We start from the raw sequence: 13,418 nt of genomic DNA, 5'->3' as shown, positions 1-13,418 counted from the left end.
TCCAAGCCCTTTATTGAAGAAACACCCTGATTACAATGTGGTTTCAACCGCTAAAGGGGGAGGGAACAGAACCCAGTTGAAACCAGAATTTTCGTACAACATCATACAACATCAGAGGATAAGGAGAACCCCTCTCCTTATCTAGTTGCACAGTTCTCCATTCTCCTCCACACCCTTAACGACATCTGTTAACAGCAGTCGCAGTCAACATCCCTCCTGCACAGACTTAAAAAACATTAATGACACAGCAAACAAAACTAAATGTTTTAACACTCTTTGTAATATGAGTAAGATAGAGATAACAAAATGTGTAAGTATAATATGATTAAAGTAGAATAACTTATGTACAATTAATTAACCCAACATTTCCCTCCTGTTTATTCACTTTAAGCTATTTATTTTTATCATTCAATAGTTACTTCTTTTCAGATTTTCAACTAAGAAATCATTCTTTTTTCTTTTTTTAGCTGTAAAGGGTACACTCAGAGGTACTTTAAACTGGTGGGTTATTGTCGTTGGGATTAGGATAAAAGTCAGGAAAGTGTAAAGAGAATTCATCCTCTTCGCTGTCTTCATCATCCGATAGGTGTTCCTCAGTGGACATAAGGGCATACATTTCTGTTTTCATGGGTTGTATTGCAGTGGTAATTAGTCTATTTAGCAGCGCTCTAATACATGGAATACAACAACATCCACATAAGGTCAGGATGGCGGCAAATATAGCTACAGACATCAAAATAGAAAGTACCAGTTGTTTGTATTTACCAAAAATGTCTCCAGATCCATCCCACATTTTTGTGTCAACTCCAGAATGGTCTTTCATTTTGCTGTTAAGAGAGCGAAGGCCTTCAAGGGCCTTTGTGAGGCTGCCATCTGCAGCAGTGTTGTTGGGAATAAAGGTGCAACACTGATCTCCAAAAATAGAGCACACACCACCTTTTTCAGCTAACAACATGTCAACAGCAATACGGTTCTGGAAAGCCATCAGAGAGGTAGCTGACAATTGTTCATGGACGGCGGAGAAGCCTTGTTCTGTTTTATTTCCCAGCCTCTGGACGTTATAATGGATGTAGTTGATCCTGTCTACATTTTTATTTATAGTACACCACCAGCATAAGAAAGATTCAAATCCTGCAGAAACTTGATTCACTAGTTTATACTCATCTGGAACACCTCTGGGTACTCCAATACTGTCAATATAAGTAGGGTCATCTGGACTCCACGCATTTTCAGATGCCCTCCTTCTTCTAGTATGCCATGTATGTGGTAAAATACTGTTTACAGTCGTTAACAATTCATCCATTGTGAGTGAAGTAATAGAAACAGGTAAAATCAAGGTGACTGCAGCACACAATCCAGTGGTGTTGCATGGAAGTCTGTCAAACAATCTGTCATCTCCACACCACCACCAGATGTCACTGCGGGATTGAGGTTTAAAAAAGGTGGATACCAGTAAAATGCTTGCACATTGTTTTTCATTTAGTGTACCCAATTTTGGGCCCACTCCGGTCCTGTTTACACAGGTGAAATTTGCCACAGCCACTTTCTTCAAAAAGATTGGTTTTTTCTTCTCATCTGTGGTCAGGGGATAGATCTTATCCCAATAGGTGCAATTATCAGTTGGAACTGTATAATTCATTATATTTAGAAGACATTGAGGAGTTATGGTGGCAGGAACCACACGTAACAGCGGTCTGGCTCCCATACACACAAGACAATCAGTGGACACTGTTTTAGCTGCTTGTTCTGCCATTAAAAGCCAGTTATTTGTTTGCCCAGAGATTCCAGTGGTGACTTGAAACAGTTCATCCGTTTTAAGCGGGTCATTAATATTTTGAATTTTTATCTGTTCACCTTGGGCAGAAGTAAGAATCCCTTGTATCTCATTTTCTTCTTGTGTAACATTTGCAGAGCACAGATACAATGTCCAACACGGATCGGTTTCACTAGACCGTGCACATATAAATGAGGAAGAACAGCCTTCCTTCTCAAGGGGTTCTGCTGTGGAGTTTATTGTCATAGTGAAAACTTTGGAGGCATGGTTAACAGTGAACCCTGATATTCTACTCATCCATTTCTTAGCTAAAGATGTCCATCCATACGATCCTTTTTTCCACTGTCCAGTGGTTCTGAAAACGTCTCCCCAACTCTTTTGAGTTCTTTGAACTACACGGGGATATAGGTAGAAATCATAACCTCGCCAATCTCCCGGGTCAATTTTAAATCTTTGCGAGAATGTTTGAAAAGGAATAGTCACTACACTGATTACTCTAGTAGAGTTATAGCAGAGATAGACGTCCCTTTTACAAATAGCTGGCTCATGGGGGCAACAAGAATCCTTGCCCTGAGTGAGAGCTAAAAACAAAACTAATATGAAAAGTTGCAACATCATCTAGGTTTAAACTTCAAAAAGTTTCCTATGGGTAATCTTTTACACAGTGGTCTACTTCCTATGACCTCTCGGCAGAGTTGTTGAACCTTCACCAGTTTGAGATGGTTGTATGCTAAAAAATACAACCCCCTTTGTACGATGGACTTCCTCTGAAGGTCGGTGAAGGAGACCAAATGCGTATTCTATAACAGGTACCACAGTAGAATTACTAGAGTGCTAAGCAGTACGGTAAGGTTCCACAGAATAATTAAGAAAGTGATTTTACACATTACTCATCTGATCTATCTATCACTTTCTTGCAGTGTGACAAGTGGATCCATGTGCTTCTTTCAGCTATTTTTAATGCAGTTGGAGTGGTCAACAAAACCTGATAGGGTCCTTCCCACTTAGGTGAATACCAATGTTTCCTCTTTATGCTCTTTATGAGGACCCAATCACCTGGTTCAACTAATTGGTTTTCCTGTGGAGACACAGAGGGTGGGACACTGTCAGTTTGGTTCAGCTGTTGCTTTTGTTGCTCCAGCATCTTTCTCATGTAGTCTGCTAGAGTACTTTCATCATCTGTTTCCCAGCTATTATTAAAATAGGGAAGTCTATATGGTCTGCCAAATATTGTTTCATAAGGGGTCAACCCGGTCGTACTTGTAATATTTATGTGTAGTTTAACTAAATCCAAACATTGAGTCCATGATCTTCCCGTTTCTTCCATACATTTCCTAAGTCGGTTTTTAACGAATCCGTTCGTTCTTTCCACAAGGCCTGCGCTTTGTGGATGATAAGCACAGTGGTTTTTCAAATCTATGTGAAAGGCTTGTCCTATTTTGGTTATTATCTGATTTACAAAATGTGTGCCATTATCACTATAAATTTTCTCTGGAATCCCATAACGGGGAATTATGTCTTTGCATAATGCTTTTGCGACTGTTAGTGCATCTGGATGTTTTGTAGGAAACAGTTCTACCCATTTAGAAAACGAGTCAACTATTACTAAACAGAACTTTTTACCTTCACTAGGGCTTAGTTCTATAAAATCCATATGTATATGTTGAAAGGGGTAGTTTGGCTTTGGGAATTGTCCTCTTTTAGGCCTTAGGTTCCCCTGAGCATTGTGCTTTGCACATATTAAGCATGCTCTACAAAAATTTTTTGAATAAGCATTAAAACCATAGGTCGTATATGTTTGGTTTACCAATCCTACCATCCCTCCGGTTGACACATGGGTTTTACCATGGGTCAATATAGCTGCCCATTTGTATAAGTTTTTTGGAAGGATTGGTTTATTTTCTGGTCAGGTGTAAATCCCCTCCTTTAATCGTGCTCCTTTGCTTTTCCATTGTTCTTGTTCCTGTTTAGGAGCTTGCTGCTGCATGTCTTGTAAGATGTCGTCTTTTAGTGAATTGTCTGTTAATGTTAATACTGTTATTTCTTTTAAAGCAGCTTCTTTTGCTATTTTATCTGCAAAGGAATTCCCTTTTGAAACAGCATCTTTTCCCGATGTGTGGGCCGCACATTTGCATATTGCCAGCTGCTTTGGCAGCTGTACTGCTTGTAAAAGTTCTTTCAGTAAATTGGCATGAGTCACTAGTTTCCCGGTTGATGTTATCATGCCTCTGTTTTTCCAATGTTGTGCAAAGGTATGTGTTGTAGCATAAGCATATTGACTATCTGTCCAGATAGTTACTATTTTGTCTTTCATCAATTTGCATGCTTCAGTAAGAGCAATCAGTTCTGCTGCTTGTGCAGAGTAATGTTGTGGTAAAGCTTCCGCTTTTAGCACAGCGGTATGTGTCACTACAGCATAACCAGTTCTTGTTTTCCCTTTTTCATCTTTTTTAGAGGATCCATCAACAAATAATGTTTCTCCTTCTGACAAAGGAGTGTCTTTCAAATCTGGCCTACTTTTAGCAGTTTGTTCAGCCAGAGCCTCACAATCATGAGATTCCCCATCATCTGGTGTGGGGATAAGTGTTGCTGGGTTCAGCACCGTGCAGCGTTCTATTTTCAAATGCGGCTGTGACAGAAGTAAAGACATGCATGAGAGGTGTCTGGCTGGGGATAGAAAAGTCATTTTAGTTTGTAAAAGCAAAGCAGACACCGAGTGGGGAACTTTTAATGTCAGTGGATGGAATAATACTATGTCAGCACTGGACGTTACTGCCAATGAAGCAGCTATCACTGCTCGCACACAGTGTGGAAGTGCACATGCTACAGCATCTAATTTAGTAGAATAGTATGCTATTGGCCGTAATTTATTCCCATGCATTTGAGTTAAGACCGAGGTCATAAAATGACCTTTACAGTCCACCATTTGTACAAATTCTTTTTCATAGTCTGGGAGTGCTAACGTGCAACTGCTCACCATAGCCTGCTTAATGTTACAGAAGGCCGCTTCTGCTTCAGATGTCCATTTTAGGTTATCTGACATTTTCAGTTCCTCTTTATACATAAGTAAGTTTAACGGTGCAGTTATTTCTGCATAATTTGGTACCCAGCTTCTGCAATAATTAGTGAGTCCTAAGAAGGACATCATTTGTTTCTTTGTAAGTGGCTTAGGCGCATGCAGTATTGCTGCTTTTCTTTCTTCCATTATGGTTCTGCCGCCAGCACTTAATTGATGTCCTAAGTATTTTACACGTTTTTGGCAAAATTGTAGCTTGTTTTTGCTAACTTTATGGCCTTCATCTGCCAAATGTTTCAGTAATGCGATTGTATCAATTTCACAACCTTCTTTAGTCTCAGATGCTATCAAAATGTCATCAACATATGTTAATAGTTGGCTTTGTCTAGGTGGTTCAAAGGAGGACAAGCTGGAAGAGATCACTTGGGAATATATCGTAGGACTTTCACAGTATCCCTGGGGTAAACGCGTATATGTATATCGTTTCCCTTTAAAGGTGAAAGCAAACCAGTACCGACTGTCTTTATGTACTGGAACAGAGAAAAAAGCATTGCTAATGTCCACTACTGTGAAATATTTAGCTTGAGGATTTAGGGAATTCAATAATGTGTGAGGGTCTGCAACACATGGTGATCTCTGTATTACTGCATTGTTCACTGCTTGTAAGTCCTGAACCATTCGCCATCCTGTTGATGGGGGTGCCTTTTTAACAGGAAATATTGGTGTGTTACAGGGAGAATCTGCACATTCCACCAACACTCCTGCTTTCTTTAAATCTTCAATGACTGGCTCTATGCCAGCTACAGCATCTGGTTTCAATGGATACTGTCTTACCCTAGGACGGTGTTCTGTTTTAGGTCTTATTATCACAGGTAATGCTTTCTTAACTAGGCCTACATCTGTAGGTCCTTGAGACCACAATTTAGCTGGAACCTGCTTCAGCAGTGTTTCCTCTGCTTCTGTGAAATATATCTGTCACTGTTGTTCCTCATCTAAATGGACTCCCGCCTGAACAGTTACTGTCCAGAACAAAGCTTTCTTTGTCAGTTCTGTTGATGCACTGTACCATGTGTTCACAGAGGTTGCTACCCAATCGCAGGCTCGTTCCCCTCTCTCAACCAATCTCCCCAGGTCTTGCCATTTGTCCTGTTTTGCCTTACATAAGGAAATGTGTGGCTTCCAATGTTGGTGGAACAAGGGAAGCAAAGATGATGGAAGGAGTACTGCTGCTGCGGAGCTAGACTCCACATCAGAGTAAACATAAGAGACTGTGATTTTTTCAGGGGTAGCTTTATCTAGCTGTTGCTTATACTGGGCATCTGGTTGGCCTCTATACCACATGGTTACATGCAGATCATCAGGAGGCATTTGATCTTGTACATTCCTGACTGCCTGTTTACCTTCCTCCATAAGATAAGCTCCAGTGGACGTGGGGGGTTTATTCGGAACATCTAAGGCGTAGTAGTATTTTGGGCTTCCAGTTCCCCTGAGAACAAACACTTCTTCAGATTTTTGTCTGATGATTTTCAAGCCTTTTGGAGTTGGCATGATGGCTAGGGAAAGCGCCACCAGGCCATCTCTGCCCAATAGGTTAACTGGACATTCAGGCAACAGTAAAACAGGCAGCTGACATGATTTTCCTTCAGGGTCTCTGAACCACAACGGCTCAGTCTCTGGAACCTTTTTTGTGACACCTTGGGTCGCACGCACTATTGAGTAATTTGAACTTAAAGGCGCATGTGGTATGGTTTCTTTTACAGTGGTCCTGCATGCTCCTGTATCGCACAAAAACTTCACAGGAGTGCCCTGGACCATGAGGACTATTTCAGGTCTATATTTTTCTTCAAAAAACAAATCTTCTAGGTTTAAGACATCCATATTTTCATCCTCTTTCTCTCTAATAGAAAATGGCTGCTCATCTAGTCATGCTGAGCTCCCTGAATTTTGTGGGTTGCTTCGACAGTGCCTAGCCATGTGGCCTTCTTTTCCACATGACCAACACACTCTGGAATTATCAGTTGAGCGTGATCCAAAACCTCTTCCCCTTCCACGGCCTCTGCCTCGGCCTCTACCTCTGGACTGCTGATAAAACACAGTGTCCTCCTCCTCCTGATAAAACACAGTGGATTCTTTACTTTTATTCTTTTTACTTTTTATGACTTTCTCTGCATGCAGGGCGTGATTTAGATATTGTTGGAGCGTTCCACCACTCATGTCTATGTGGTGGCGCTCAACCCATCCTTTGATTTCTGGTAATGATCCTGCATGCAGTGCATTCTTCAACTGCTGTTTAAATGCCCCATCATCATTGTCATTAAAGAGCAGTCCACTATGTGCCCTGAATGTTTTTTCCATCCTTACCCTGTATTCATCGAAAGACTCGTCCTGCTTTTGCTTGCATCTCCCTATCTCTGTATAATTTGCTTTCTTCTGATATCTGGCCCTGATACGATTAATCAAATGCTCAACTGCTGTTCCTAAGTCTGTGGAGTCTGGTTGCAAAGGGGTAGGAGGATCAGCGTTTGTAGTTGGCACAAAATTCCCTTTAACATGGTGCCATTCTGATCCTAATTGGCACATCCAGACTTGCTGAACCTCTGCACCATTTAAATGGTAAGATTTTCTCAGATTTTCCATTTGAATTATGCATTCTTCTACATCCTCCTTTGGAGGGGGAATTCCTTCTACTGCTTTTCTAACATCTTCCTGTGTCCAGGTTCTATATACCATTATTGTGGCTGGTTGTCGGTTATTTCCTTCAACCTGGCCCGCTAAGGGGTTTGGTAATTCTATTAAAGGAAGCGTAAGGACTTCTCCTACACCTTCCTGTTTTACAGGCATCACTCGGAGTGCCTGTGGGGACAGAATGTCACTAAATGTTGTCGCTAAAGTTTTTGACCAATCTCCTACGGACCCTTTGGACCTAGTAGCATATCCCTGGGAGGTATTAGCTTGTGGAGAAGCTGCTTGAAGAGGGGCTGTTTTCAATGATCCTTCTGGAGGAGGTATATGCTGTGGGGGAGTATATTGTGGAGGATCCCCCGTGAGTGGGGGAGCTGAGGGATCGGCTGCAGCGGCAGCACCTCCCATTTGTGGGAGATTATGTATTTGATGTAGCAGGTCAGAATAGGGCCCTACGTACTCATCATCTTCCTTTCTATGAAACATTATTGATCTCTCCTTTTCCTTTTTTCTTTCTTCACTTTCTCTTTCTTTCCCTTCTTTCTCTTTTCTTTGTCTCTCCTCTCTCTCTCTTTTAGCTCTGCGCTCTCCCTCTTCTCTCTGTCCTGCTAATTTCATCCAACCCATGGTTTGCATGTAACCTTCTTTTGCCATCAAAGTGTCTTTATTTTTGCTTTTTGTTTTTATTTTTTGCTGCAATTCCTTTATGTTTGTGGTGCTCAATTTACCATTAAAACCGTAGTTTTTTATCCAGTAACACAACGGCTCTACCGCCCATGGGTCATCATTTTCAACTGCTTTCCAGTCTTTACACTGGAGTTCCTCCAATAACTTCTGTTTTTCTTTACTTTGCCCCTTTCCCATTTTGAACTAAATTTGGGCCCAGTGGGTTTTCAACACCTGTCGTGTTCTAAACACTGGGGCTTCAGACAAGATGGTGATCAACGACTTTTTGTGGTAAAACTCACTTCAACCCTTACAGGTGGAGTTTTCTTGTCTACAAACATCCACAAAAGCTCACCATTTAACCCTTGTCTTTTTGGTATGAAATACAGATATCTAGTGATATCTATATTTCCTTACACACGCACACACACACACACACACACTCACTGCGCAGTTAACTTTTACTTTATTTCTGTTTACTTATTTTAAACACAGAGGACGCCGCTATCCTATGCAGAATTTAACTAGTTTACAACTCGGGGAGCCTGCCCTTACAAACTAGGGGAGCCTGCCCTCCCGCGGACTTTAACTGTTTTAAAATTTCTATTTTACCTGATAGAGTCTAGAATTGTCAGGGTTTTAGTACAAAAGGGGGACCTCGTTACCCCATGCGGAATTTAACTATTTAAGATAGAGGACACCGCCGTCCTTCACGAGGTTTAAACTGTTTGCAAAGGGGAATCTCGTGACCCCACGCTGAGAGGACTTCAAAAGGGGAATCTCGTGACCCCACGCCCTTCACTTCGATCTTTTTTTTTTTTTTTTTATATTATTATATTTTTATAAATTTTTTATATTTTATATATTTTTCTTCCAATAATTCACTCACTCCTTATTAAAAGAAAAACTACTCACAATTCTCTGCGTCCTCGAAATGCTTCAACCGTCGGACCCCAGCTTGTAAGGGAGAGACCAGTCCCGTAAAGGGTCTCTTTGCTGCGGCCGCAGGCTTATCTGGATCTCACTCACCTGCTGGGGGTCGTCGGGTATCTTGCAATCCGGCTCGAAGGACCAATTAATGTTAGGTTTAAACACCAAACACCTTATTCAGCAACCTGCACAAAGAATGACACAGAGAATTTAGTATATTTTACTTGCAAGGAGAGGGGATCAGAAACTGCATTCAGTTACAACTTCAAACCCACTCTGAAGCAGTATCTGCTCTCCAAGCCCTTTATTGAAGAAACGCCCTGATTACAATGTGGTTTCAACCGCTAAAGGGGGAGGGAACAGAACCCAGTTGAAACCAGAATTTTCGTACAACATCATACAACATCAGAGGATAAGGAGAACCCCTCTCCTTATCTAGTTGCACAGTTCTCCATTCTCCTCCACACCCTTAACGACATCTGTTAACAGCAGTCGCAGTCAACATCCCTCCTGCACAGACTTAAAAAACATTAATGACACAGCAAACAAAACTAAATGTTTTAACACTCTTTGTAATATGAGTAAGATAGAGATAACAAAATGTGTAAGTATAATATGATTAAAGTAGAATAACTTATGTACAATTAATTAACCCAACAGGTCCTCTTACATCTGCAATGTGAATTTTCAGTTCAGTTCCAACTCTTTTGCAGCCTCCTGGAGATGTCCTCCAGTACAGAGCTTTACTTAGCTCCATCCGTTGTCCCATCACATGTTGAAAGCTCACATGACCCTGCTGGACGAAAGCATTTCCACAGCAATGATGCCTCCACAACAGTTTATTACAAATGGGTCAATAAACCTCAGTTTGACCAGAGAACCTACATGGTTTGTTGCTTCCACTTTGGCTTGTGGTAAATTATAATTGGGAGCTTTACACATTGTTGTATGTTTGCTCCTCAGTGATTCCATCTTTAAAATGATAGATTGAAAAGTGCTTCTTAACTTTTGCCAATAGTAGCTAAAATTGATATTAAGAACTAAAATGTGTATGTGCTATAATAATCAGTCTTAGAAGCTTTAATGGTTTTTATAAACAACAGAATGACACTAATAGAACCAGAAATGTTTTTACAGCTCCTTTTACTTAAATTAACTTGGAAACTTTGTTTTATTAGCATTTTTTGCATCCAATAATACCCAATAGAAGAAAATCTATGCTTCATATGTATGCATCATTCTAACTCCTTTCTTAGACCTTTACAGAACGGGGAATCAGAGCAAAACAAATGTGGCACACTCTTCTGATTTTATTGTTCTAAAAAATTAGAATGTTTTAATTTTATTTCCATCCATTTCTTTTCGCTTAGTCCTTGTTAGGGTTGCAGTGGGACCGGTGCCTATCTCCAGCAGTCTGAGCGAGAGGCTGAACAGGTTGCCAGTCTGTCACAGGGCAACACAGAGACACACAAAGACATAAAACCATGCACACACACACACACACCTAGGGACAATTAAGAGAAGCCAATTAATCCAACAGTCATGTTTGTGGACTGTGGGAGGAAGCAGGAGTACCCGGAGAGGAATCCATGCATCCATGGGCAGAACATGCTAACTCCATGCAGAAAGAACCCGAGACAGGAATCTAACCCAGAACCTTCTTGCTGGAACAATGCTGCACCGTGCAGCCCACTTTTATTTCCTGTTATCTTCACACCAACTGTTCCCAAAAACATTATTCTGACCCTAAAACTATGATTCATTTTACCTCCATTCAACAATAACAGGCAGTCACATTGGAGCGTTACATAAAAGAAAAATAAACCTGAACTGTATATAATGAGTCAACATGTAAAGGGGTAGCAAATTATATTCTGGAAACCAGTAGAATTCCAAAAAGCTTCCCAGAAGTGGGATCAAGTCACGACGTAATAGGACACAGAAGATATTCAATTTGAAGTCCTAAAAAAATCAAAATAAGTGATTTCTGAAACAATGGCACGAGGAAAAGATGTGAATCAGCATTTAATTTTTGATATCTTACTAGTGTGCTGTCATTTTCTTTAAATGAATGAGATCATGTTACTTCAAGAAAACATGCTTAAGTTAAAGTCTCCTGTCTGAATGTAACCAAGTCAGACAACCTAGTCAATCTGACTAGATTCAAGTGATCAAGGCAACAGGCTTTAACATCCTTTATAAGGTAGGAACACTTTAAATGAGAACAGTATGCTTACAGAACTGAGCATTTTAGATTATTACTTTAGGGTGACTCACTCCTGTTTCCAGCAGCCTAGATATTAATGGCTGTGCCTGAAGTTATCTTTAAGGGGACAGAAAATCTAAACTCTTACACAAGCTGTACACGGACTACTTTACATTAAATCAAAGTGTCAGATCTTCAGTGTTGTTACAGGAAAAAAGATATTAAATATTTACAAAAATCTGTGGGGTCCACTCGCTTTTGTGAGAAACTGCATAACTTTATAAATATGGCAAACATAAACACATTATTCTAGTAGCATAGAAACAACTTTGGTTTCTTGCAGCTTGTGTTTCAACATCTGACTGAGATGGATCCTAAAAGATGGCGTCCCTTCATAAAATAGAAGGAATTTCTCTCTGTAGTGTTAACGCATCTCAGGGCGTTACCAGTCAAAGGCTTTACCGACTCAGCTTAGTGGCTGTCTGTTGGGTTCAAGGTAAACATGACTTGTAAAAGAACTTTGTAATCAGGCTGTTAATCTTTACAGACATCCAGAAATGCAACAGTCACATGAGTCATCTACACCAGTTTTTTTTAGGGCTATGTCAATCTTAGCTTGTGTAGCTTCTTTAAAGTGTTACATGACTTTCTGATCTTCCATTGTAAACAAAAGCAGTATGACTTTCCTATTAATTTGGCCCATGTGTAGCCTATATGTATATATCATTTTGGCTCATATGACTCACTACCCAGGGTGGCATTATTTCAAAGGGTGTCAGGAAAAAATGGGATAAGGGTTGCCCTAGTTGTATGGGAGTGTTTGTTGTAGAGTTGAGGTCCAAACTCTGCAATTTACAAGACTTAACCATCTCAAATGATCTACTCAAACAAAACGGCTGAAAAATAAACTAAACATAAAGCCACTCAGAAATGATCTAGAATCAGAGTTTAGAGTTATCGTTATATATGCATGTAGCACATATAACTCAAAGAGTCAATGCTGAGAGAACGAGGGAGTAAAGACAACAGAATATCTGTCTGCGTTTAATAATAAGCACATTCAAAGGTCTGAAATTCCTGAAATATAAGATTCATAGGACCAGATAGCCTCTGCCCTACATAAAATAGTGACGTGATTCTGCTCTTCTAATAACACATATTTAATGATCTGAAAGATTTAAACCTGATTGAAAAAGAAAAACCAAAAGAGGAAATTTTGAAGCTGGTAAATACATTTCACAGTGCAGAGAACAAATATTGCTCGGTTCAAAATTTAAATATAAGACATTATAAACAAGCTAAACATAGATTAATTTAAAAAATTGACAATTACTGAAAAGTTACAGGAAAAAACAAAACAATCCAGATTATCTAAGCTTAGAGGCACTCAGCAAAGGATCACATTTTCAAAAATAAAAGTAGCAGGGCTAACCCCATACCCTCCTCCACCTCATATACACGATTAGATTTTTTTACAATATCCAAGTAATACTTTTACAAAACTGTTAAAACTGTTGAGGGCTTTACTGTGGCTCCACAGTAGAGCCCTATCCGTTTTATTTTTTCCTCAGTGCTTCAAGCTGAAGAGCAAGAAGATGAATCTATGCAGAGGGCTGAGGCTGCAGAGGGTCCAGATGATCTGGAGACTGAAACTGCTGCAAAGGAAAGTATTTTACTTCCACCTGCAGCTCATGCATGGATCCTTCTAATGCTGGGCTGACTGGGGAAGATAAAGCTGCTGCCTCAATGATCTGTCCATCAGAAGCAAATATGGAAAATCAGAGAGATTTTCTTAAAGAGACTGAAGATCCAATATTGGGATCATCAAAAGAGGCTGAACCGGTACCCTCCTCACTAGCAGTTGCGTGAGCAGGAACCTGAGGCTGGAGCAGATGTGTGATTCCACAGACGTGAAGAACTTACAGAGCTGGATCGGAGGTGAAAGCCTCCTAAGGAAGCCTTTCTCTTGGAGTGAGCCACGTGACACAAAGGAAACCCCCTTTCTGTTAGCCTGTCGTGCAAAGCTTACTGCTGGAAAGAACTCAAACCTTCCAAAACTTACACGGGCAGAGGGCCCGAAGAAACTAAGGTTCTGATTCTGTAACTGAAGTGGACCTCCAGGCTGTAGGTCATCTAGAATTGGC

This window comes from Cyprinodon tularosa, unplaced genomic scaffold, assembly GCF_016077235.1.
Source record: "Cyprinodon tularosa strain WSP-4 unplaced genomic scaffold, ASM1607723v1 ctg342, whole genome shotgun sequence".
In the NCBI taxonomy this organism is placed as follows: domain Eukaryota; kingdom Metazoa; phylum Chordata; class Actinopteri; order Cyprinodontiformes; family Cyprinodontidae; genus Cyprinodon; species Cyprinodon tularosa.
The sequence above is the reverse complement of the archived record's forward strand: the minus strand, read 5'-3'. Positions refer to the sequence as shown.